The sequence below is a fragment of the Triturus cristatus genome, chromosome 9 (assembly GCF_964204655.1).
Source record: "Triturus cristatus chromosome 9, aTriCri1.1, whole genome shotgun sequence".
NCBI lineage: Eukaryota > Metazoa > Chordata > Amphibia > Caudata > Salamandridae > Triturus > Triturus cristatus.
In genome coordinates this window covers 1,193,022,613-1,193,049,068 of record NC_140592.1, presented here as the reverse complement: position 1 = coordinate 1,193,049,068, position 26,456 = coordinate 1,193,022,613, and the positions used below count along the sequence as shown (strand labels likewise).

The window sequence follows — 26,456 nt, the reverse complement described above, 5'->3', positions numbered from 1 at the left end:
TGTACCATGTCCAAAATCCAACAATCTGTCAAAATCTTGGCCCAATTGTGTGCACAGTGTATCAGTCTGTCCTCCCAAAGAAAAATTTGAATGAGGAGGAGGAATCGTTACCTGTAGATTGATTGTTGGAGGCTTGATTACCCCTGTTAAGCCTTTATTGTAGTGTTTGTTTGCATTTGTGCCCCCGGAAGCCCCTGGATCTGGAGGGGAAGAAGCCCACCTGGGAGGTGTCTGCCAGTAGCCTCTACATCTATAGACGAGTCCTCGTTGAGGAGCTTGAGAGTTAAAACAGACAGCCAAATGTTCTCTGCCGCTGCTGGCCAAAAAGGGGGTTGAATACCTTCTTCAGAGAAGATTGGGCCTTGTCTAATGAGGTCCCTGAACAATTGCTCCTCCGTCAAGGGACTGGGTTCAACTGTAGCCAATTCGACCAACCGGGGGTCAATCCTCATTAGTACAGATTTACGTCTCGCAGAGGCCAGGGCACCGTTGGCTTTGCCCAGCAGACAGATCACACGCTGGGTCCACTCCGCTTAAACATCCAGATTGATAGGTGCACCTGTGTCATGTGTGTGGGGGGCCAAATCCAGGATTTTTTTTATGGGTCCGGAAACATCTAGCAATTTATCCTGACACACCCTTATGGCTCTTTCTATACTTTTATGGGATCTCTGGCATACTTCTCCAGGAAGGTAAACATATTGGAGTCAATATCAGGAGTTTGTGCTGTCTTCTGGGTTAAGTCTGGCCTAGGGCACTATGCTGGAGTTTGGACCGAACCTCCTTTTAAAATCTCTTGCGGAGGTGATGTTGCATGTATTTCACAACTGCAGGCTGGAACCCAGTAAGAGGACCTGGGGTGAATAATGTCAGAGGGCTCAAAAGAAAAGGGATTAGGGGTAAGGGAACTAGGATGGGAGAGGAGGAAAGCTTACGTTTCTTGGGATGTTTGTTGGCCTGGGACCGGTGAGAGGCAGAAGTAGTATCAGTATCTGTGTCAGTGTCTGGGGATGTCAGAGGGCAGGAGAGCTCAAGCGTTTCTTGGCACTATAGGTATGTTCACCTAAAACCCCTTAGGACAACTCGTTATAGGCATCAGAATGTGGCCAATTGGAAACTGAGCTAGGGTCAGGAGGGGGCTGGGAGGATCCCGATGGTGAGGTAATGGACGGGGTAGCAGAGCGGCCAGAGAGTTCATCAAGGTGCTTGGAAATGGGTTGAAGGGCTGAAGTAAGGGCTTTATCAAGTGAGTGTTGGACTGAATGATCAATCACTTACACTAGGCCTTGGTCATAAAAGTAGTCTTCATCTTCATTAGGCCTGTAAACCTCAAGGTCCTGCTTAAATGGCTCTTAATCATACATGGCCAAAAGGCGGGGTAAACCTCGCAATCTTAGTGTCCTGAGAGGGAAGCATGGATCAAGAGTGTGTGAATAAGGGGGAAAAGGAGATTCTGAAAATAATTATTATAGCTATGGAAGACTCCGCTAAGCAGAGCATCAGTGGAGCAAGAAGCTAGTAGCAGGCCACAAACCAGAATGCAATTAGCAGTCCCAAAAATGATCATATTAAACTGAGAGAATAAACACTCCGAACCGTAAATTCTCAGAGTATTATGAGAAAATGCCCCAAAGTCTATTATCTACTGCAGAACTTCACCCTTGTTATTGCGTCCCAGGGAGGTGGTACCAGTGCGATGTTCCAGTGAAGTTGCCGAGTGTGAGAGAAAGACGCGTCTGCAAACTTCCCAGAGGAATGCATGTGTTCGCCAATTGGGCTACACACGCGTCCTCGCTCTCAGTAGGGGCAGCCACCCAATTAGTGGCTGAGCATAAGGTCACAGGGCCAACTTGGGAGGGGGGGGACACCAAAAATAAAGCAAAGACAGCAAACTAAGGGGGTGTAGAAGCGGATCGAGAAGCGGCCATGTAGTTAACAGGTAGTGTGGAGCGCTCAGGAGAACCTGTAAAACAAAGGTTAAAGTGACAGCAATACAGCGTATCTAGTGCAGGGGTACACGAAAGTATAATACAAAGCCAAATGACCTTAAAACACATCAGATATACTAAACGGAAAGGCACTTATCTTGACTGCGAAGTAGCAAAGAAAAAGGCAGTCAAGATTCTATGTCAGGACCGGAGGCTCCGATTATGCTTCTCATTTCTTTACTAAGAAATTGCTCAGCAGCCAATTATATTACACTAAAAGAAAAATTAGACTACAATACCCATGAACCTACTGGGTATGACGTAATAACCATAGAGTGTCTTATATAAAAGGTCCCTAAGAGAATACCACATCCTCTTTCTTTGCTGCTCCGCAGCCAGTTAAGTGCATTTCTATATTTCTTCTGCTAATGCTTTTAACTTTGTATTGTATTGCTTTAGCGCGGCGTTAGTGTTGTCTAGCCTAGCGCTTAATTTACTCTGCTCGCTGTGTGCGCGTTCCACTTTGCGCATTGTATTCGCATGTGCGGACCTTCATTCCCGCTTTGTTCTCCGGTGTTGCAGGGAGCGTGTGTCAGCCTCCCTGGTTTGGGCGCGGAGCGTCCGCGCCTTCAAATTTGGACAGTGGAGTGGGAGAAAGGGGGCTGAAAGGCTACGCGAGTAGTCGCGTAGTCCTTTCTTTTGTTGAATTCAGGCAGCCGTTACCGCGCATGCTCGGCGGCCATTTTGTATGTTTACAAATACGGAGTTTTCCTCAAAATTCAGCGCGAGAGCAGCGCTTCGTTTGCTCTTTGCCCACAGCCTGTTTTTTTGCCCCTATTTGACGTCCTTCTGATTTTCTTACACAGTGGGGCTGGATAATACAGCATAGGCGTTGCCTAGAGTGGCTTATACTTTATTGGCAAGCCCTCCCTCCACACTTAAATATTTCAGGTCATATATTACCTGTTATTTGGTCTTGCCTACGGGGTTCTGCCACTCCCCCCTTATTGTGCTTTGGCATATTGATTTTTCCTGTGATTATTCCTTCCTCTTGTGGGCTTTTAACGCTTGGTAATACCATAGCTGAATATTATGAAGAAGATGAATATTACTATTATGATGACGGAGCCTCTGGCTCTAGGGAACAGGATTTGGTTGAGGCTCTTGACGTGGGTGTTCAACAGTCAGTGAATAAAGCGCTGATTCGCGCAATTACATCCTTAAAGCGTCATTTGTCCAATTATGCGGTACAGCAGGGTTGGCTGCCTAAGTCTTCAAAGTCTTCACAGTCCTCCGAGTCTTCAATATCTTCAAAAATTGCGAATCCGCATAAGTCTGACTTTGCGATGCTTGCCAAGGCCCTCTCTTCTGAGCATTCCTATGGTCAGCCTTCTAGGGAGACTTCGACCTCTCCAGCTCCCCAGACGGACGATGGTGGCACCTCTCCTTCTTCCTCCTCTGACCATGACGTTGCTTCCCCTCCTCCTTCTAAGAGGGCTCGGAAGGAGCATTTTGTTGATGCACCGTCGCATCCCCAACTCCTTACCTTTGAACCTTCCGACATTATGCACCCTAATTCTACTTCTTGGCTCCCGTCTCAGGAAGTGGCGGAGTACATCCAAACACATATTCGTCAACCTTTTGACAAGGATGTGCGTACCCGTCTCCGTTCGGAATGTCCTCGGCCTGATTTGGCAGACACATTGGCGAACACTCCGGAGGTGGATCCCACTATGGTCACTTATCTTAAAAAATATGCCAAGGATCCTAAAAGAGGTATTGATAGAGCATGGCACTCTTGTCAAGACAAATTGATGGATTTACTAGGACCTCTCACAAAAATATTGGACTTAGGCTTTCGGGCCAAGGAGTCTTCCTCCGCCATTGACCCAGATGACCTGATTGGTTGGGCTCAGAGGGCTATTTGCCAATTGGGAAACGCCAATTGTGCCATGTCCTGTGAGCGTAGACGCTCTATACTGTTGAAATTGGACCCAAAATTGGCAGAACTCTCCACGTCTGACTCTGGTCCTTTGGCTCAGGGTTTATTGTTCGGGCATCCTTTCCTTAAGGAATTAACAAAATTTGTGTCCACTTTCTGTGGACTTGATAAGGCTCAAGCTTCCATTAGACGGGCTTTTCGTCCGGTTTTTAGACGGGCCGGACGATATAGGGGACGATCGTTCGGCCGGGGTTTTAACCAGACCAACCAGCGTGGTTATCAGTCCCACCATGGAGGAGGTCAGGATTCTAGCTACACCGCCAACAAGTCTTCCTTCTACTCATCCCGTAAAGGTCGACACCAATTCCGGAAGGGACGCTATGGCGGTAATCAAGGAGGACTTCACGATTCCTCCGCTTCAGGTGAGCTTGATCTCGGCTGCAGAAGTCGTGCTGGGGGGCAGGATTCAGTTTTTTCTTCCCAATTGGCGTTTGATCTCCAGCGATGCTTGGGTGTTAGAGACTGTCATGGGTTTCAGAATAGAGTTTTTCAGTTGCCCAAGTCAACCCCATCCTCCTTCTCCCCTAGTTTTTTCCCTTCACGATCAGGCGATTATTTCCGAGGAACTAGATTCTCTTCTGAGAAAAGGGGCTATCGTCCGGACGTCTCGTCATCTTCAGGGTTTTTCCAGCAACGTCTTTCTGGTTCAGAAAAAAGGAGGCGGTTCCAGGCTAGTTCTCAACTTAAGGGATTTCAACGGCTGGGTTGTCTATCGCCACTTCAAGATGGAGGGCATCCATCTTTTGAGGGATCTTCTTCAGGAAGGGGACTGGATGGTCCGTCTCGATCTGAAGGATGCGTATTTGTCGATTCCCATTTACAGTCCTCATCGCCGGTTTCTACAATTCCAATGGCAAGGAGTCTGGTTCGAGTTCAAGGTTCTCCCATTCGGCCTCTCGTCAGCACCTTGGTGCTTCACGAAGCTTCTGAGGCCTGTGGTGGAGTCACTGCGAGCTCGGAGTGTTCGTCTGATAATCTACCTGGACGACATTCTCATCATGGCTCACTGTCCCCGTCTGTTAATGATCCACTTGGAGTGGTCAATAGATCTGTTACAGTCACTCGGATTTCTAGTGAATCCTCAGAAGTCTATTTTCCGTCCCTCGAAGTCGATGGAATTTCTGGGTTTTCTGATCAATTCCCTCTCTTGCCAACTCCTCTTGCCCCTTCAGAAGATCAGAACGATCAAACGGGAGTTGAGATTGATTTTACACAAACAGCTTGTGTCGTTGAGATCTATAGCTCGGATTGTCGGTCTGTTAGCTTCATCAATTCAGGCCATCTTCCCGGGTCCTCTCCATTACCGGAAAGGCCTCCGGTATTCGGATCAGATTCCTCTTTCAGAGGAAGCGAGGTGGGAGATGTTGTGGTGGTTAGAACACATGGAGTCCTGGAATGGGCGAGCCCTGTTCGGAGTGTCCCCGGAAGTGGTGATAGAATCCGACGCCAGTCGGTGGGGATGGGGAGCCCGTTGCGGTCCAATGTCCATGGGATGCCGGTGGTCTTCGGAGGAATTATCTCTCCATATAAATTGTCTGGAGCTTCTGGCAGGATCTTTTGCGATTCGTTGTCTGTCTCCACGCATGACGAACTGTTGCATTCTCCTCTGCATGGACAATGTGTCAGCAGTTCGATATGTCAACAAGTTAGGGGGGACTCGGTCCAAGATTCTGGCATAGATCGCCAAGGATTTTTGGCACTTCTGTCTTCAGAGGAACATCACTGTGATTGCAGAGTACCTTCCGGGTCACTGCAATCTGGTGGCAGACTGGCATTCTCGTCATCTTCGGGACTTCAGCAATTGGAGGCTTCACCCTCGGGTGTTCAGATGCCTGTCTCGAATATGGGGTTCTTGCCAGATCGATCTTTTTGCCTCTCGGCTCAACACTCAACTTCCTCTGTTTTTCAGTTGGCATCCGGAGGCTCTGGCCACACATGCATTTCTACAGACATGGCCGTCTCATCTGTGTTATGCCTTTCCCTCGTTTGTCATGATCTCCAGGGTTCTGACACGCATGAAGTTTTATCAATCGGAATTGATTCTGATCACTCCTCTCTGGAGGGCTCAGGCTTGGTTCCCAGTTCTTCTGCAGATGAGTTGTGCAGTGCCACTCCTTCTTCCCCAGCTGTGGAATCTGTTATTGGACCCTCTCAACAATCCTCATCCACTAATAGAGTCGGGTCAACTCCTTCTGGTGGCATGGCGGGTTTCGGGGATTGCTGGCAAATCCCAGGCCTTTCGCGAGACGCTTCCAGATTTATCAACGAAGCTTGGTCTCCCAACACACACAAACGTTATGCCGCATCATGGAAACGTTGATGTGATTGGTGCGCTCAAAGGGAAGTGGATCCCTCCTCAGCTGATGTGTCTTTGATTGTAAATTTTTTGGCTTCTATTGCCGCCTCCGGGCTTGCATATAGGACTGTCAACAATTTCCGCTCTGCCATCTCTGCAGGACATATTCCTATCAATGGTAAACCTGCTGGTGAACATCCTTTGGTTTCTAAATTACTCAGGGGTATCAGATTGGTTAAACCACCTTGTCCGAAATATGTTGCTCTATGGGATGTTTCTATTGTCTTACGCTTCTTGGAAGCTTGGCCCTCCAACAATTCTTTATCCCGCAAACAGCTATCTGCAAAATTGACTATGTTGTTATGTCTGGTTTCTTGCAAACGCATTTCTGATGTTCGTGCTCTGGATCTTGCAGGTCGTACTTTTTCACCTGAAGGAGTCACCTTTTCTATTTCCAAACGTACTAAGTGTAATACTACCTCAGTTACTTACCCGAGTTTTCCCAATAATCCAAAACTTTGTGTAGTGCAATGTATTAAGGATTATGAGGTAAGTACTGCTCAATTTCGACAGAATATGCATGGTCAATTGTTGATTGCGTTGCAAAAATCTTTTCGTCCTGTGACCCCGGCTACTTTAGCAAGATGGGTCAGATGGCTCATGGGTGAAGCAGGTATTGATATTACATCTTTTGGTGCGCATTCAACTCGTGGAGCTATGGCTTCCAAGGCTTTTTTTATGGGAGTGAGTTTAATAGACATTATGAAAGCAGCTGATTGGTCAACTGACTCTATGTTTAAAACCTTGTATTATAAACCTATTTTGGATATTGCTTCTGTTGTGGTGGCGTAGCTTTGAACAAGCATAATCGGAGCCTCCGGTCCTGACATAGAATTCAAAATTGGCGAACATACGTGACAAGAATTTTCAATTCTATTAAGGACACGGAGGCGAGGATTATCCCACCCATTATTTTCTTTCATGTATTTTTCATATGGTTGTTTTCCATTCTATATTTATTGTGTATTTTATGATGTGATTTGGATGAATTCCTTGTTTTTTCTTCCCTCCCTCTTAGTATATATACCTTTTTCTACCATATAGGGATGGTATATTACGACTCTATATCTCTTTTCAGGTTCTGATCCGAAGTAAGTTGCGCTGCTCTACCTTCATGGACTATCTTTTGGATACCTGCTGGTTCCGGTTTTGGATTTCGATTCAAGCATCAAGTCTGCTGTTCCGACCTGTTGGTCTCCTGTTGCAGTGATCGATCTACGTTGTTTCTTCCACGTTCTTACCAGATATTGGACTGTTTTTTCTTCTTCAACTGCCTGTTCTACTTACCAAAGAAAGAGGATGTGGTATTCTCTTAGGGACCTTATATAAGACACTCTATGGTTAGTACGTCATACTCAGTGGGTTCATGGGTATTGTAGTCTTATTTTTCTTTTAGTGTAATATGATTGGCTGCTGAGCAATTTCTTAGTAAAGAAATGAGAAGCATAATCCTCGCCTCCGTGTCCTTAATAGAATTGAAAATTCTTGTCACGTATGTTCGCAAATTTTGAATTGTGCCTCGCTGTTTTGTACAGTATGTCTAAACACTATTCAAACCCTCTTGCAATATGTAGTTTACACGTGTATTTTTACTGTTTTTGATTGGCTGCTATTGGGAGTAGTAAAGATGGAGAAAGCATATTCGAAGCCTCTGGTCCTGCCATAGAATCGAGTCTCCCACAATTCTGTCACTTAGTAGGCAGCATCAGTACAACATGGCCGACACGTAAACAGGACTAGAAAAGGGCGTATTCCATTTAATTGTCTCGACATAGTTCTCCAAAAAGAAAGTAGCAGAGACGATTTTTAATGGGCTGTACGTCGGCATGGTGGCCATGTTGCAAAAGGAATGCATCCTATCTTTTCACGAGAGTTTTAAAAAGCATACTTTAATATATAAAAAATAATCTATTCATTCCTCTTAAATGTTTAAAAATGTAAAGCTTTGCAATAGAGATAATTAAATAAATCTTGACGAAATATATACTTTAAAGTTTTACAAATAAATGCATATTTTTTATGTATTGAAATATCTTAACAAATCGGTTTACTTTCGTTGTATCCCCATTGCTAGGTTTCCAAACAAAATTAAAAAAAAATCATCAACAAAGAGAAGCGCCCTGCACTATGCAAAGATGGCGCTTATAGTTCGTCGAGAGAAGAGTAACCTATCATCTTTGTCTTTCTTTTCTGTCTACTCACATCTTGACACGTTTGACCCGCCGGCGTCTCGTGTGGTTGGTTTCGGTGGACGGCGGTGAAGGGTCATCGCGCGTGCGCAGTTCTTTCTCTTCCTTTGCACGCTGATGAAACAGAGGCCGGTGTGGTATCTGAGAAGAGCTGCGATCAGCGCAGGAACACTGGCCTGACATTGTTAATTAACTCCTGAGCTAGCTCAGACTGCCGACGTTGAATCTAGGCCACATTAGGACCGCCGAGTCGCCAGGTGAGAGCCGATCTAGGAGACAAGAAAAAGAGAACCTTGTACTGTGACAGATGGAGCTGTGGCAGGGGCTAGAGAGTTTTGCTCAGCTCCAGGGATGCGCTGTGCGGGCTCTAGTTGATATGAAGCAAGAGGGAGATAAATAGAGTGGATATAGTCATCACCAATACCTGCCATCCTCTTTACTTAGAATGAGGGTGAAGTCAGTCTTTTAAGAGGGTGATTCCATCAAACTAAATGGGAGTTAACACTTTTTTGGAGGGTGTTAAAGTTTGAAAAGAGAGTGAATCCGTTAAAGTATTTGAAAGCTTTTTGTATGAAAAAAGTGGATGACACTCTCTAAATGTGGGTGAATTGAGGTGTATGCATGATCCTGTTACAGCTGTTGGCAGATGTGGTTCATGAGCTATCTTGTGATCCCATTTTGAAGCGGAGTCCTTCTGTCACTTCTTTGCATGCTAGGACATGTGGTTCAATATTTAAAGGAGGAATAGCCCAATTTTCATTCCCCCAATCTCAAGTGCTGCGTCCTTGCACGTTTGTCGACAGCGTAGCTCGTGCTGCTGTCTACTGGATAACAGAACTGTGGGAGACTAGATAACTTGTTACTAAGACACTTTTCTGCCCAAGTGCTTACGTTTTACAAGTTATTGCGTTGCTTTTTGCGTCTGGATTTTGAAGTATTGGTTTATCTTAAGTGTAACAAATACAATAACTAGACATGGTGGCAATGAATTGTAAAAAGAAAGTATTGGCAGAGCAGTATCCTAATGACTCAACCCATCTACTTCTCTTAATGTGGGTCCACTGATACTGGACCAAATTGAAATTTCCTCTGAATGTAGCACTCTGCAGAAATGTTTAGGGTCACAGCTAGAAACTTATTTTACACTAAAAACAAGGTCATGTGTGAGCTGTGGACATCACATCTGTACACACTGATTTGACCTGCAAAGAGGGCAGTGATTATTTTTAACACTGATCTGGTGGGAGTCTGTGGATGGGTGCAACCATCAAGTATCAGCTCTGGGCTTGCACTTGCTCATGGCTAAACCCAGCCTCTGTACCAGGTATTGCTTCTACCATCCCTGCCGGCTACAAGATTGTAAGGCAAGACCGTCAGCACAAGCCCGGAAGTGGGGTTGTAATTGTACTCAAAGACACCTTCAGCTGCAATGGCACCCAAGTATGGAGACCCTCCACCCATCACCTACATGGAACACCTCATGTTCAAGATACGCATCACTGCCAACTTCTCCTTGGACGAAACCTTTGTATACAGACCACCAGGACCTGCACCAACTTCACCAGCAACATCAGACTTCCTTGCACTCCTCAGCAATGCCAGCACCTTCATCTTCCTCGGAGACCTCACCTTTCATCTAGAAGACCACACAGATGCAAACTCTACAGCCCTTCTAGAACACCTCGGAAACCTTGGCCTCACCCAGCATGTTATTGAACCCTCCTTCACCGGCGGACAGCTATTGGACCCAATTTCCTCCTTAATTAGCAATCACACAGTAGTAAAACCAGCAACAATGGCTTGGACAGATCACACCCATGTCAGTTTCACATACCCACCCGCACCACCACAGACCTACTACCACTGGGACCTGCAGGTTGCAGCTGGAAAAGCATCACAGAAGACGGCTGGGCTTCCGCTCTCTCTGCACACTGGCCTGACCAGCAAGTTGCTAAAAAACATCTATATATCCTCAACAGCTGGATCGCTGTATTCATCGTCGCCATGGTGCTATTCAAGTTCAACCGATCAGCAAAAGCCTAACCGCAGGCCAGATTGGTACAGAGTTATTCAGGCTGATGAAACAGCACTCCAAGCAACTGTAGCACAAATGAAAACCACGTAAAAAACACCACGCATAAAGACCTCTTTAAATCTGCCCTAAGACACTACCACCAGCAGATATGAAACACCAAATGCACATCTCTTACAAGCCACGTTGATGCTGGCACAAACAAGGAAACCCTCATCAGCATCAAAGGTTTTACCACTGCTCTGGCCGCTTACAGCAACATTACCCCCTTGCAAGACCTTTGCAACAAGCTCTCTGAATTCCTGTGTTACAAAATCACCTACGTATACGTCAACTTTGACGCTTCTCGTCTCCGCTTCCTATCATGGCTGAAAAACCCTGACCTCATGGCCCGCCTTCACCACTTTCGAAACTGGCACTACTTTGGAAGCTCGTAAACTCGACTGTGGAGTGCCATAGGTTCATCGCTTAGCCACACCCTTTTCAATACATGCATGATCCCTCTGGTCAGCTTCATCTGTGCACACAATATCAACATCCTCTTCTATGCTGACTACGTGTATCTCATACTCTCTTGGACAAGATCCCCTATACAAGAAACAAGTTCACCTCTTGTGTGACTGAAATCACTAACTGGATGAAAGCCAGCTCTCAGAACTTTTTTGACAGTGATTGGAAATGATGAGGCTACTGGACAGGATAGCATTGAGTTCTTTGTTTGAAAAATGGTACCGCCAGAAATCTTGAGCTGCTTCTTCAAAGGGATTATTTGCCCCAATATCATTTCTTTCCACTTACTACATCAAATCCTCTCTCAGATTTATATACGGGGTCTGTGGTATAAACTCTGCTGCAGTTCTGTTACTTATAAAGAAACCTATAGAGGCAAGGCTTTGGTAAATTAATTTTTCTTCCGCCTCATGAGAGAAAGGAGTCTTTTGGTCTCTCACAAGCTTTTCTTTGAGGACATTTTATAAAGTGTGAAGCTGTTGAACAGACCAGAAGCGCCATAGAAATCTGTAGGATGGTGTTTATATTTTCTTTAGGGGGCAGTCCATTTCAGCCTAAGTGATTTGCACATTCTCCATGAAGTCGAAACACGTTTTGTTTCATCAGCCTTCTGTTTTAGTATCTAGCTTAATGAGGGGTGATTGGCCACCTGTTAGGAAAAACAAAATACTTGCTCTTAAACATTAATAGGTCATATTCTGCAAAATAGACACATGTTTATTTCCTTGATCCATAGGGGTGAAATGGTCAATTGAAAATTTATAATGAGTGGCTTACTGTTATACTGCCCTTGCTTCCTGTTTTCCAGTGCTAAAATTATGTTTTTGTAAATTTGGTTGGCATGCTCTTACTTGCTGTTGTATTTCTGTATGCACAAAGGGCATAAAGGAAAGACTATCACATGAGCCATAGACATCTTTAGTTATTGCCAGGCTGTCTAACCTGGCTCCAGGATTAATAAATGTGTAGTGGGTGGAATTCAGAAGGACCCAGAAGTGTCCGATTTTGTAGGCATGCCATGACGCTGCAGAATTGAAACTGGTTGGGTGTGGTGTTCTGGATCCCTGAAGATAAATGCCCTTAATTAGCAGTGAAGGATTTTCTCGTGTGATACCTGAATGTGCAGGGCAGTGTGTGAAGCAGCAAGTTTGAGTATTTTACTGTGGTCCAGGCAGGAGTATAGCCTGTGTGAGGGAAGCCAGTTAGTGTGTGTCAAAGGTCCTAGTGTTCTCACAAGACACTGGAATGTATCTCTTCTATGGAGTTGTGGAATGAAGGCGCACTCTTTCCTCAAACCATATCACCTTTATCCTGCTAATAAGTCCTACACATGGCAAGCGTGATACATAGATATTCATAGAGAATGCTTAGAATATTCACTGATTAACTTGAGTCCTATTTCTGCTCATCTAAGGTCCTTAACATACGATGCTAAGCCCACTCAGGACTGATACATTTAACCCTACCCTCATTGCAATGGTCTTCAAACATTTTCATGTTGTGCCCAATCTCAGTGGGGCCTCTTCGGAATGACCATTATGTTCTCAAAAATATTTTATTAATTTGGCAGCACTGAGCACATTTCGCAATTCAAACTTTACGCTTGTTCTGTTATCCCTTTTGAAAATGTGTCAAATACATAGTTTCTAACATGCTAGTGGCAGCCTGAACCGCCAACAAGTGTAATAGTATGTACTGTGGGATCCTTTGATCAAACATTGAGATATGTAGAAACTTTAAGGTTTATTTGAGGCCCTTCACCCTCAGTCTGACACCAATCTCCAGTCAGGACTGCAGTGGAAAAATACATTACTGATGACTCATTACAAAGTGACTCACTGCCACTCTCTTGTATTTATTTAATAACACAGCACTGCTGTAAGTATGATGTTCGTCTATGTTTATTAGGATCATAATAAATGTCTCTTGGTCAGAACCTGCACCCCCAACCTCCCGTTAGATCAATTGACCCCCCCCCCCTTTCCTTTTGAAGACATCTGCTGCTTCCAGAATCCCTGCTGTTATAATGGATCATTCAACACTGGAATCTACTGTAGCTCAGATTTCTGAGGGTGAGTCAAGAATCTTTGACAAAACTGTTCCACAATATTCAAAGGGCCGAAATCTTTGGGAAATCGTTGCTTCCCAAAATCCATAGAATCACAGGATCTGACCCTCCTGCAATATCCATGCGATCTAAGAGCTACATGGAAACACATAGGGCAAATGCTCTTATAATAATAGTAGCAGTGAAATAGACTTTCAGAGCTCACTGACATGGCATGCAGCCTTTGAAATTCGTCAAGCCCAGAACATGCAAACTGGTGACAGGGAAGTAATCCTGCTGTGTGAATGCTTTCACAACTCGAAGATATATTAACACAGGTCAGCCACATTTTAACAAAGGGTTTCCGTTCTCTAAAAGTAAATGGCATATAAGCTCACCATAGTGTAGCAACCGTAGCTTGAAAGCAACAACAGATCTGAACTCTTGTGATGGTTTGTAGGCAGCTTAGATAGATCATTGAAATCCACACAGAGTGCAGCCTGGGGAAGTGAAGGGCCTCCTATCATGCACACTAGCTGCAGGCAAACACTGATACTGATGGTGTAAAAACTGAGCAGAAGAAAAAAGATTAGCTACGGTCAGACTGATTAACCAGCAACATCTACACAAAGTGTGTCTTGGGAATTGGAGGCAGGGGAGACTGCAGCATGCACGAAGGCGGTATATATGAGATGATGATATAGAGCTGAATACTAAGCTGTCAATCATCCTTTGTCAAAGTTGACAAAAGGATGATTGGGAATCTCAGAGCACAAAGCCTCACAAACGTATCTCAGTGAAGCAATTGCAGCTTATGTTAATTGTTTATTTATTAGTTTTCTAAAGTGCTAGCTCTACCCAAATGTTTCAGCACTATACATGAAGAATGTGAAACATGAGACTGAAAGTCAATCTAGCTTTGACTGGTAGCATATGGTTGTTTCTTGCAATATGACTGTTTTCAATATGCAATTCAATACATCCTCACCAGCGAAATACACGAGCAGCGCTTTACACGCCTTGCGACCTTCTAGGGAGCCGACCTGCTGTATCCTACATCCCGGGGAAAGGGTAACTAAATGCGACTGTGGACTCGCTCTCCCTCCCCCCCTACCAGTAAGGGCTTTTCGCGCCCATGAGCAGTTAGAGGAGACCCTGTCACAAGCCCAGCCTGTTTTCCGAAGCGGACTTATCAATGCTAGGTCCTTGGGCAAACACAAGTATGAAATTGCTCATATGATAGAACACCTGGCTCTAGATATATTATTCATAACAGAGACTTGGGCCGATGCAGCATCGGACCCCGACTTCATCACGGCCATACCTACGGGGTACAGAGTGATCAGGGAAGACAGGCCTGTTAAGCGTGGGGGTGGAGTTGCTATTATCTTTAGGGACCAGTTTCCGTCAGCTCATTATTCCATCTCCTCCTCCCTCTATGAAGGCCTCCACTTCTCGCTCACACTTCATCCCAAATTAACGCTTAAGGGAATTCTTCTCTACCGCCCACCTGGCCCTCGCACTATGTTTTTAACCAATTTGGGCAATCTACTTGAATCAGCTATTTTAAAGTCCGATTTTATTATCCTTGGGGATTTTAATTTTTATATGGAGGATGCAGGGAACAAAGATACTGCAGAGCTATTGGATAGCTTTGGTTCCTTTGGACTCTCACAATTGGTGCAATCCCCCACACATACTGCTGGGCACACACTAGATGGTGTGTTCTCCTCAGTTCCGGGTCTTATGATCGAGGATACACTCCCTTTAATTTGGTCAGACCACTTCCTAATTAAATTCACGCTTCCCATGCCCAGGGAACCCAAGGAGGTTGCCAGTAAACACTCTGCCTCTGTTGGGCCAGCATGGAACAAAGCAGACTTACCATCCTTCAATGCTCTGCTGGAATCCTCCTATCCTTCCATACAGGATCAGGTAGACCCGGCTGTGGACAGCTACACCAATTGGTTACAGAATGCAGCGAATGCTTCAGTTCCCCGAAGAACGCTCTCAGCCAATAGATCTACACCTTCCGCCCCCTGGTTTACCGACGCTCTTCGTCTTGAAAAACAGTACTGTCGTCGCTTAGAAAGACGATGGCGGATAAACTATGATGAGCCACAGAAATTAGCATATAAGACTGCACTATCCAACTACAAAAAACTCCTCATATCTGAAAAAAAAAGATATTTTACCTCTCAGATCGAGTCTGCTGCTAACTCCTCTAAAGAATTGTTTGCAGTGATCAATAAGCTCTCGACACCTATTAATTCAGGCAGGAGAGTCAACCAGGAATTCTGCAACGAGGTGGCCGAGGTTTTTAAATCTAAGGTTTTAGATATTTTTAATGCTTTTAAGGAAGTTTCTGATCCCAGCCCAGTTTTAGGTCTAAATAGTTCAAGCACCAACAAGTACCCACCATTTGTGTTCTCCGCAATTTCGATAGACATAGTGAGAGATCTTGTCCTTCAAGCCAAGTCGGGCTCACCTTTAGACCCCTGCCCCCCAAGGGTCTATCAAGAACTGGTACATTCAGTGAGTCCTCCACTCACCGATATTTATAATCTTATGTTCTCCTCCGGTGTTTTTCCGACCAGCTGGAAGCAGACTTCCATTTTACCTTTATTGAAAAAAATCACTCTTGATGCGACTAACCCCTCCAATTATCGGCCCATTGCCAGACTGCCGCTGCCAGCAAAGATAGTGGACAAAATAATGAACAACCAATTGTCCCTATTTATCAATGCCAATGGCCTCTTGGATCATACCCAATTTGGCTTCCGCAAGGATCATAGTACAGAGTTGGCATTGATCAAAGCCTCCGAGGAGATCAGGGCAGTTATGGATGGCGGAGGTGCAGCAGCTCTGGTGCTCCTTGACCTCTCTGCGGCATTTGACACGGTGGATCATCGTCTTCTGCAGAGTTGTCTGGAGAAACTTGGATTGGGAGAGTCAGCACGAGCACTTATAGCCTCCTTTCTAACAGATCGTACCTCCACTGTATCCATGGATGGTTTTAATTCAGACTTTTACACACTTCCCTGTGGCGTCCCACAAGGGAGCTCTCTAAGCCCCACACTATTTAATATATATGTGTCTGAGCTAGCACCCCTTATTCGGGACTTTGGCTTCAGCCTGACCACCTATGCCGATGACACTCAGATTGTGGTGGCAGCTTCCAAATCCCAACAGTCTCTGGCTCCGCAGTTCAGGAGTTGTATGAGCGCAATTAATAAGTGGATGACAGCACATTGCTTGAGACTCAACTCCAGTAAAACGGAAGTCCTAATTTTCGGCAGCATTCAGCCCCCTTGGAATGATCTGTGGTGGCCCGCCGAGTTGGGCTCCCCGCCCAACCCGGTGGTTAAGGCAAAGAACTTGGGCGTACTTATGGATACCAAACTCACTTTCCATCACCACACAAATGCGGTAGTTTCGGCATCACACTTTCTTATCAAAAAAATCAGGAAAATCTTTCCTTACATTCCTAATCATACCAAGCGAACAGTAGTCTCCTGCCTTATCTCATCTAGGCTTGACTACTGCAACGGTCTTCTCTTGAACGCCCAGAAGCAACATCTGCATAAACTACAGATGATCCAGAATTCTGCAGCCCGCCTCATACTGGATATTTCTAAATATCACTCTGTCTCCAATGAAATCCGCTATCTTCACTGGCTTCCTATACCTCAGCGAATTGATTTCAAAGCCCTGTGCATTGTCTTTAAGGCTTTGCATGGTATCGGTCCGTCCTTCTTGCAGGATCATTTTTCTTGGTATTGTCCCACTAGACAGCTGCGATCCACTGGAGCTCGATTACTTGCTGTTCCTAGAATTTTCAAAGCCCACTGGGGTGGACGCAGCTTCTTCTATGGAGCGTCCAAATTGTGGAATACTCTTCCCTTTTACCTCAGAAACGCTAGCTCCCTGTTAACTTTCAGGAAACAATTGAAAACTTGGCTTTTCCAGCATTAGAGGCAAAGTAGTCTTGTATCTCTGTTATGTCTAGCGCCAAGACACCCCCGGGTATACGTGCGCTCTATAAATCCCTGTAGCATAACATAACATAACAAAGAAGATTGATAGTGCTGAGAATGTAGGCGTAAGTGGTGAGAGAAACAAAAAGCCAACGTCATACAATACAAATTCAGCATCAACAGTTAGTTTTGCGAACGCAGCAACTAAAGACACAATTGCAGCAGAGATCACACATTTAACTTGGGAACCGGCATTGAGATGGAGCAGGCAGGACTGCATGAAAGTTGGAAAAACTTGAGCAGCAAGCTGCACTGAGAAAGTGAAAGGAATAGATAAGTATGCTAGGTTCAGCCGCATCATGTTGGTTTTGCAAGGCGATGACCAGGTGACAGCACCAAATCCAGTATTCAAAGCTAAAACTGTGATTCTAAGGAATTCAGGAGTTATAGAGTTAGTGAGGAGAAGCTAGTCTACAAAAGAAACAAACAGTATGGATCATGGGCTTAGACTGTCTAGGTGCAGGCGTTTCTCTAAGGGGCACATTCCTGAGGAGGGACCGTGCTCTGTTTTTAATGTGAAGAGGAAGGGCATTTCGGGCTCATGCAGGGTGGTTGGAAAAGGATTTTCAGAGCAAATACCGAAAGCTCACTCTTAAGTCAAATTTAGGAGTGCAAATGGCTGGACTCAAGACCGCCAGGTATTCCCAAAAGTCGACTTAACACACAAAGTAACTGGATTTATGATTGCTATTTCCTCATGACAGTGTGGCATTATACAGGGAGTAACTCCCCTACAATAAGTGGGGGTGGGTGGGAGTGGCTCAAGGCATATTTAGCCATGACAGTTTGTGGCAACCCTCAAACATATCAGTTTGTGGCCATCTCTGATAGTTTTCCATCCTGGAAATGGTCACATTTACTTATAGTAAGGGCTAGAATAATATACCTTTTCCAAGCGTGTTTAATTTTGCCTAAAGGACAGAAAGCTTCACAAATCAACTTGTCCTGTAAAGAAAAGGACTTGCCTCTTCCAGTGCCATGCATTGAGGTGGGCAATTCTGCAGCATTCTCATTATATCATAGCGGTGATAATAGCCTTCCTGACTAAGCCACAGCACATATAAAATCATGGTTTGAAATCTAGAAAGGCTCTTATTTTGCTACCTACATGCAAGGGCTGAGAGTAGACCGGAAATGATAGTTGCAGGATTGGAACACCCTACGAGTCTGTGCACACCCACAAACGTATTTGTTTAAGGGTACCCTCCAACTCTTCTCCAATCTCTTCCCACACTTAAAGGTTGGAAATGTTCTCCTGATAAGAGGAGTGAAACTCTTTCCCGAAGGAGGAGAGGTTATGAGAGCGCAGGGAAAGCAAATTTGCATTTGCTCAGCAGATGTTAGCGTGAGCAGCTGTTGAAGTGTATAGTTGCTCACGTCAAAATGGAATTCACAAAACATTGCTAGGAGTACTGTTTCCAGCCTTACGTCTGTAAACTCTGGCGAATTGTTAAAAGAAGAAAATCTGCAGCAATGCAAAGACATTAACATGTGTGTGCACTTTTGTGCCGTTCGTCAACCATTGGGCACCTAACATATTTTCGTGTTTCCCATAACGGTTTTGCATATTCTCCATTATTATTCTATTTAAATGTTTACATGCAAAAACATTTTACTCAAAGATGCCTCATTGAAATGGTATCTACAATTGCACTAAAGTTGCACCATTTCGTTTTGAAGTTGCACGTTTTTGTGTGCATTTTTAAATTGAAAACAAATCACCGTTCTTGCTTTCAAGCTTGTGCATGTCTCTGCAAATACACATGAAGCTCTTTAGAAGCTTTATAAAGTAGCCTGAAATGGTTACATTTTGCAAGCATACATTCTGTTATACTGTAACCAATGTCTCTAATGCCAGCTGAGATTAGAGAGAGTGTGCATTTCTTTATAGCACTCCCTCTAATAATAAAGACTTTGTGTGAATGGACCTCATATGTTTTCGAACAACGTATACGTATGGATAAAATCTAGCCTTAGTGACACAGTCCTCCATCATAAACCCTTACTGTGGTACTGAAATTGGCAGCCAAAGTGTTTGTGCTGCACTGGGTTACTTGTCCAGTAGACCAGATAAACATAAAAACTTGCCCTTGACCCCAGGTAATAAATATATCCTGGGCGTTCAGCACCAGGAATTCAGCATCCTTGCTTTTCAGGGTTGGTATAGAAAATGAACACTCCCAAACCTTGTGGGGTTTAGGTAAAAGGACTTCTCCACAAGGAAAGGATTTTCTCATTGCAAAAACAGTCCGTTGGGATCACTACTTTACCCAAGCTCTGCAGGTATGTGCACGTAATAAAGGGGTGCCATGGGAGCGTTGGCAATTTCCAAGTATATGCAGTTTTGAGCATCTTGTACGTTTGGTTGATATTTTGCTTTAGCACAAGACGATTAATTTTTGACGAAACCAAATCGTGGCACTGTTACCTAGTAGCCAATGAGCTGCATGAGGGTAGAGCAGGCTTCTCTAACGAGTAGCTTTGTTACTGTAGCTCTCAATCTACCTGAAAGTAGCTCTTCTGCATGCCTCCGAGTGTACTAAGTTAGACCTGTTGGTTAGCTAAATTAATTTGATACCAGCATTGAAAAACATGTATTTGCGACAAAAATGTGTGAATTTTCAGAACTCATAAGCTGATGTTTACAGAAAAATGGTTGAATTTCCAAAATATATTTAAGGCAGATATTTGAGTGAAAAATCATGCAGTGTTGGGGAGACCTATCATTAATATTGCCTTGAGGCCAGGGGCATTGCTGCTATGACTGCTAGATCACTAATGTAGAGACATTTCAGGTTGAGAAATCCATGTTTACATTACTGCTGGCTCTCATTCTCTATGAACTGGGGTGATTACTGTTGTACTGTTGGATATGGTGGGAATTAGTTTAATCTCGTCTGATGTGGTCATTATTATAATTCTACTCCACAGGGGTAGAGTGTACTTGTTCAATTAACAAAATACGCACTAAGGCTATAATTCCCAATTAAAGAATTGGTTTGGCAGGTGCTACAATTCAAAACTTGTTAACTAATATGCTTGCACTAATAACTTTGAACAAAATCCATATCTAAATTCAAGACCGACATAAACGGGAATAGTGACGGAGTAGGGGCACCAATGTTCCTGCCCTAGAAGAAGCAATTTTTTTGAAGCCAGCTGGTGAGTTCAAGTGACGAACTGCAAAGTGTACCTGTTGGTGGGATGTAGAGCTTGTTCCTGCATTAAGGACTGGGATAAGGGACGAGGTAGTAGTGTGTGTAGGGAATGTATTATTTCAAGAAAGAACGGCATAACCTCACCTGAAAGTCTCATTTCTATGACTACAAGAGGGAGCTCAGATGAGAAGAAACCAAACAATGAAGATGCCTGGAAGGCACCTTTTCAATTCTGTCAGCTTAACCACTGCTGCAAAAATGTAGGTTAAATGAAGTATTTATAAGTGCTGTCAAAGACAGTTTGCTGTCACTGATTTTCAATGACCAACAATAGCAAGAGGTGGGAGAGGTATTCAGTTAGAATAATAACTAAAACATACCGTTTGTCAACGGTGAGGTAAACAAATGGTGTGCCATAGAAAACGACTGGTGCAAAGCTTAATAATTGCTGTTGCTCTTTGTTGCAGTATTGTATTGACTTTCTTTCTTCAGCTTAAACTACTGAGCTCATATACGAGAATCAGCATTTCCTAAAACTCCCAAAGCATATTTTCTGTAGCTTCATGGGGTGAGAGATGTTTACCGTACTGATTTTTGGTTGTCTTCTAGCTGTTTACATTGTGGCTCTATTGTGGAAATGTGCAAGTATGTTAAGAGGGATTATATATTGCTGTAATGACAATAGTAAATTTTTTTGAGAATTATTGTGGCTTTACTTGCGGGAGTGATGCTCATTTGTTTTTAATAGAGGAGCATGCATGTTCTTTGGTGTACATACACTGATATTGCACTTTGAATGACACCGGGTACAGTTTAAATTTGAGCCTCAATGGTTGATGGTCTCTGATGTAGATTGATTGTAACCCGCATGTTCATTGGCTTAAATAGCTCGTATTCTCAGCCTCCATATGGAGTTGTCTTAGGTGCAGGGCCTGCATGTTCACATGTCTTTGGTACAGTCTAAGCTAAACCCATATGAATTGTTGTTCTTAAGACCAAGATGAACATGCACATTCAGTTGTCTCGGGTGTGCATAACAGTGTGCCTGCATGTTCAGTGATCTAGAGTGCAGTTAGTGGATGGGACTGTGCTTTTGCCTTAATCCTGTACACTTCTAGAGTAATATGGCTGTGGCATGTAAAATTTGGGGTCATGGTCCAAAGTCATGCATGGTGTCCAAGTTAGATTCACATGAAAGGATGCAATTCAGTTCTACAAGAAGTAAAAATAATAAAACAATGAGAGAAGTTGGGGCACTAGTTTCCAGCAATTAATTTTTCTGGATTGTTTGCACAAAAAAATGCACATCCCTAGAGAGCAAACAGCTTTGCCCATGAATGCTGCTTTAAAAGTTGAATTTAGGCATTTTTTAACAATTATTTTTATTAAGATTTACTTGTTCAGAAGAAAAAGAACATGTATAACCTTCAAAGGCAGGGCATAGGCATATAATAGTACAGACAAGTTCGTACCTGTCAATCTGCATCAACAGTAGATGACACTTGGTCATAATATTTTAGAATTGTGGTGAAGAAGAATATGAAAAATTTTAAAGTCAAGTCCTTAAAACAATTAGGCCATATCCCACAAGCAAGCATCTCTAGCTAGGGGAGCAGCCATGTATGTCTGGGTCCCAAATTACATTTTGGCATCTCCCCTACAAGAATGTAGTGGTAGGTATGCCCGATAAGGCACCCACATATTTCAAGGTCTAGATTTAGGTGGCAACAAAGTTTTGATGTGGCATTACAGAACGTGAAGTTGTGTTGCAGAGGATTGGTTTGTTGTGTATGTGTAAAATAAGAATGAGTTCCAAGCATGCCTATTACATTTGAACTGTACTGAACTGTTTTGTGGTGAACTGTGTTCTACTCGGGAAATATGTACTTAAAGACACAAATCAACAGCATATAAATATTATGAACTCTGTTGTTGTGAAGATCTATTAACCCCTTCACCGTGGCACGAATTCCGCCGCGGCGCTGGGTGGGTTCGGGGTCACCGCGGCGCCGCCATGCTCGTGACGGAACCACGCCATCATGAGTCACGGGCGAGCTGTGCTCATGACGGAGTGGTTCAGTCACGACTCCGCCCACTTGCATTGATCGCCCGCACAGGCGGGGAATCAGTGCCGCGTGGGAAGAGCGGCCGCCAACGGCCGCAGCATGACTCCGTCATGAGCACAGCGCGCCCCAGTGGTTCCGTCATGAGCAGGCAAGGGGTTAATTTAGAGTAGAAGACCATTTACAGTGATTTACTGTGATATTCTTGCACACTATGCAGAGCAATAGCAATCCAATTCAGATGAAGTCCAGGTGACCCCTTTTTCAACGCAAAGCAGTCAGTGTGATGTTGGCCAAAGGACTAGATGGTCTAATAGACTCATTTAAGCGGTATGAGAAGTGGGCCAGGGATTAATAAAACTCTGCCCTTTTTAGGTCTCGCCTACGCAGTGCGCATGCGCTGCATAGGAGGGCCTTTTGCCGTCGCTCTGCTCATTTTCAAGCACCCACTTGTGCTTCTGGCGGCATCCACCTTGCAGGAGCGAGCGCCACAAGCACGAGTGCAGTGCTTGAAAAGTGAAGACTCTCCAAAGCATGCGCGCACACCACTCGCAGGCTCACCTCCTGCTCCCCCTCTCTCTCACAACCTCTTCCTCGTCTTGCCTTTTTTTTTTTTTTATAAACTTTCAGCTCAAGGCGCGCATGCTTGTTTACTTTACCTGTGGCCTGTTCTACAAAGGATAATATAATCACATTCTTTCTTTCCCCTGTTGGATCCTTTACGTAACCCTCGATTGAGCTAAGAAATGCTAGTAATGTGAAAATTATATGGAGTCTAGGGATGTGTTCGATTCCAGCAATTTGCTTCGAGGCTGCGTGAGCGCTACATCACTTCCGATCATGATGTCACAGGCCCGAGGGCACTCTGGGCTGGGGCCCTTTAGCCCGAGCCGAGCCTCATAAGTAGCACCGAGTCGTCGGGCCTCTGCTTTGACCACCACTTAACTTTTATTTTCCATAGGCAACAAACGAGCCAAAAAGCCGCTGCCATTTCCCCTGATCAGTTTGACTTTTTCACAAGGGAAAGAGTCGGCAATAACGGATATAAAATGGACCACAGCTCATTGGGGTCGTCCACAAACATTAGGGCCTTTGTTTCAGCTGCATCGCACATTCTTCAAAGGTCACGCACCAGGGCCCTCGCTTGTGGCCGAGATGCAGGACTTCACAGAATGACCGTGATGGGATTTGGATCGGCAATCTGCGCATCATTGGTTCGCCGCTGAGGTCACAGTTTACTCCTCTTGCTACAAGTAGAGATGGCTAGTACGAATCGAAGAGTAATTTGTTTATACTTTAGGTTTTGTAATCGACTAGAAATTTATTTTTATACCACGCAGTGTATGTTTATTTGCTGGTGTTTTCGTTGTAGTTTGTGTTAATTGTTTTCTTCTGTGTGTTACTCAGTTTCGACTACAGCAGACTTGTTACAAGTAGAAGCCATTCGTGCATTTGCAGCTGCACTGGAGAAAAACTTTTATTGTATGTATACAACATGTAATGCTATCCGTTTTGAAATACCGCTTCAATGTGAAATGAATGCTGTTTAACCGATCTGTATTTTCCATTTATAATTGCTTATGGGTTAATGCATTTTGCATATGCAAAAAGCTGGCGACCCGTTCTCTAAACACTGATCTGACAGTTTGTTTTGGAGTCAGGCAACACTGCTATCACGTGTTAGCTCGCCATCCTCCTCGTGACCGCAGCCCCTGCAGCCCAGAGGAGGGCATTCATTCAAACTCAGACTCCGGCTTCTTGACGTGTATAACAAGTGCAACCCCTGCCTGCAATGCAAATGCAATGCGCCAAAACTTAGTCTTGTTAGAGAAGGGCTATCTTTTCGAAGGCATTATTTCTCGTTTGGATGCATGTTTATATTTTTTTCACTTTTAATTCTCGACAATTTCTTGGATCTGTGCCAGTCGTTGGCACATCATTATAAATAATGTCCCTTACTTGCAGTGGCGTGCCAAGGGTACCAGGCAGGCAAAGAAAATGACTCCTTTGCCCATAATTGGGTAGAGATTCCTTCATGATTGGTGTACGGAGGGCCCCTGGCATCCTTGGGCCACAATGGCATTGCAAAGGTGGTTCCAATACAGCTGCACCCCTGTTTACTTGTGCATTCGTTGCATCTAATTTTTAGAGGTGGTTGTTAGAATAAGGCTCCTGGGGTACCATTCACAATGGGCCACAGTTTGCCCTTACTAATAGTAACGGTTACCTCCGTGGTACTGAATTTAGTTGATTTGTACATTTTCAAGCATCAGGGACCTTCTTTTTCTAATCCCAGGGCTTTAAGTGGGCGGGGTCCTGCCGGTGCTCAGCACCGTCAATTCTAAAAACAAGCATTGGCATAGCCAATAGGTCTCGCCTTTGGGACCTTATAAGTGTTTAGTTATCCAACACAATATCCTTGGTGCAACAACATCAAGTGTTGCATGGCTAAACACTTATAAGGTCCCATGGGCGAGACCTATTGGCTATGCCAATGATTGTTCTAGGTGGCTTCTGTGCCGTAGCCTCTGTTAATATTTTTTGCTGTTTGTCATTCTTTGCAAGCATTTATTGGTTATAAAATGCCTACTTTTATGAGCATTTTCTCAACATTCGCCAGTTGCTGGAGGTTTGCAGACGTGTTCTGATGTGTATTTGGTTCTGATGTGTATTAAAAGGTGTTGTACTTCATTTGAACTAAAACATGTAAAAACTACAGTGCATAATCAAATCCTGGGCTGAGCATGGCTTTCTCAACCCTATTGACCGCATTTTGAGAAAGAATATATAAATTTGGACGTTGTAATTTTTTTAACCACCCATTTTATTTATTTTTAACAATTCAGTGTACAGCAATCAGCGTATAGAACATCGTGAATTAAGGTTCTTCTTTTTATTTCATACATGGTTTGTGTATAATTTATGACCCGTTCTGTGAGAATGATTCCACCATATACCCCACACTTGCTGATATTTTTGCAGGCATTCCTGTGACTTGTACAGAAATTCCTCCACCGTGACACACCAGTCCATTCTCAGAGTCTATTCCACCAGAGGGGGCTTCATTCTCCTGCCAATATAAAAGTTTTGTAACCTTATACCCTAATTCATATATTTTATGTTGCGCTGTTGCATATGCCAGAGACGCTGCGTAGCTTTTTCCTAAGTGATAGCCTTAACCATTCGAGATGATGCTTTATCAGCTCGTTGGGGGATCTATCTGTTCCATCCCTAGCTGGCCTATGTTGGTATTCAGATTGCTAAAATCTCTATCCCTTCGCTTTTTGGCCTCTGTCTGATAAGAGATGGCCTGATAAGAGATGGCCTATCTGTGCAGATCTGTTTTAAATGCCTCACAAAATGCCTCACAAAATGTGGATGATGACAAACTTCGACCCCATTTAATTAGAAGTAATTCACTATCTGTTGTTTGAAGTGTTCGCCAAAGTCAACATCACTGAGCCGTTAGATGCTCAACCTCCATACCCCATCCTGCCTTCTTCCGATGCTCAACCTCCATACCCCATCCTGCCTTCTTCCGATGCTCAACCTCCATACCCCATCCTGCCTTCTTCCTATCTGTCTTAACAGTAATTAGCAGTGGCGTGTTATCAGTCAAGGTGCATGGTAATATGTGAGCCATATCTGAACACTTTGTGTCAGCAGCTGGAAGTAGAAGCTAATCAAGCAAGGCCCACAGTTTCTTCCTGGACCTGTGTGTGACCCCCTGTGATGACACCAGTGGGAGAGGAAGTTAGGACAATGCTCAGCAGTGATCCTCTGCTTTAAGTCAGAGATGTACACCAAGTCTGCATGCTAGCGAATTGGCACTGTATGATGAGAGAAAGAGACCAGGGTTCCCACACGCCACCTCTTAATTTACGGCTAGCCCTGGTTTTCTTTTCCTTCATACTGGCTCACATTGGTTCTCTTGGGTGTCACTTTTCACCTTCTTTTGTTTTGGTGAGGCAATGTAGGGGATGCTTGGGTTTCTCTACTATACCGTACCTTTAGGGTCACAGCAGCTCCAGCCCAGTGTTTAGAAAAGAAGGCCCAATTCTCAGGTCATTCTTTCCGCAGGCATACAAGGAAGGGAGATCTCTTTGCTTTCTGTGCTCACTGTGGTGTTGCACC

At 44.2% G+C, this 26,456-nt stretch overlaps 1 protein-coding gene across 1 annotated transcript in view; it reads left to right on the top strand.

Moving 5' to 3' along the window:
- The first annotated feature begins 8,530 nt into the window (after positions 1-8,530).
- EIF2S1 (eukaryotic translation initiation factor 2 subunit alpha) overlaps positions 8,531-26,456 on the top strand; it is a 136,545-nt gene continuing 118,619 nt past the window's right edge. The window contains exon 1 of the mRNA XM_085627206.1: positions 8,531-8,732. The gene's annotated coding sequence lies outside the window, so the exon portion shown is untranslated. The remainder of the gene's footprint in view (positions 8,733-26,456) is intronic.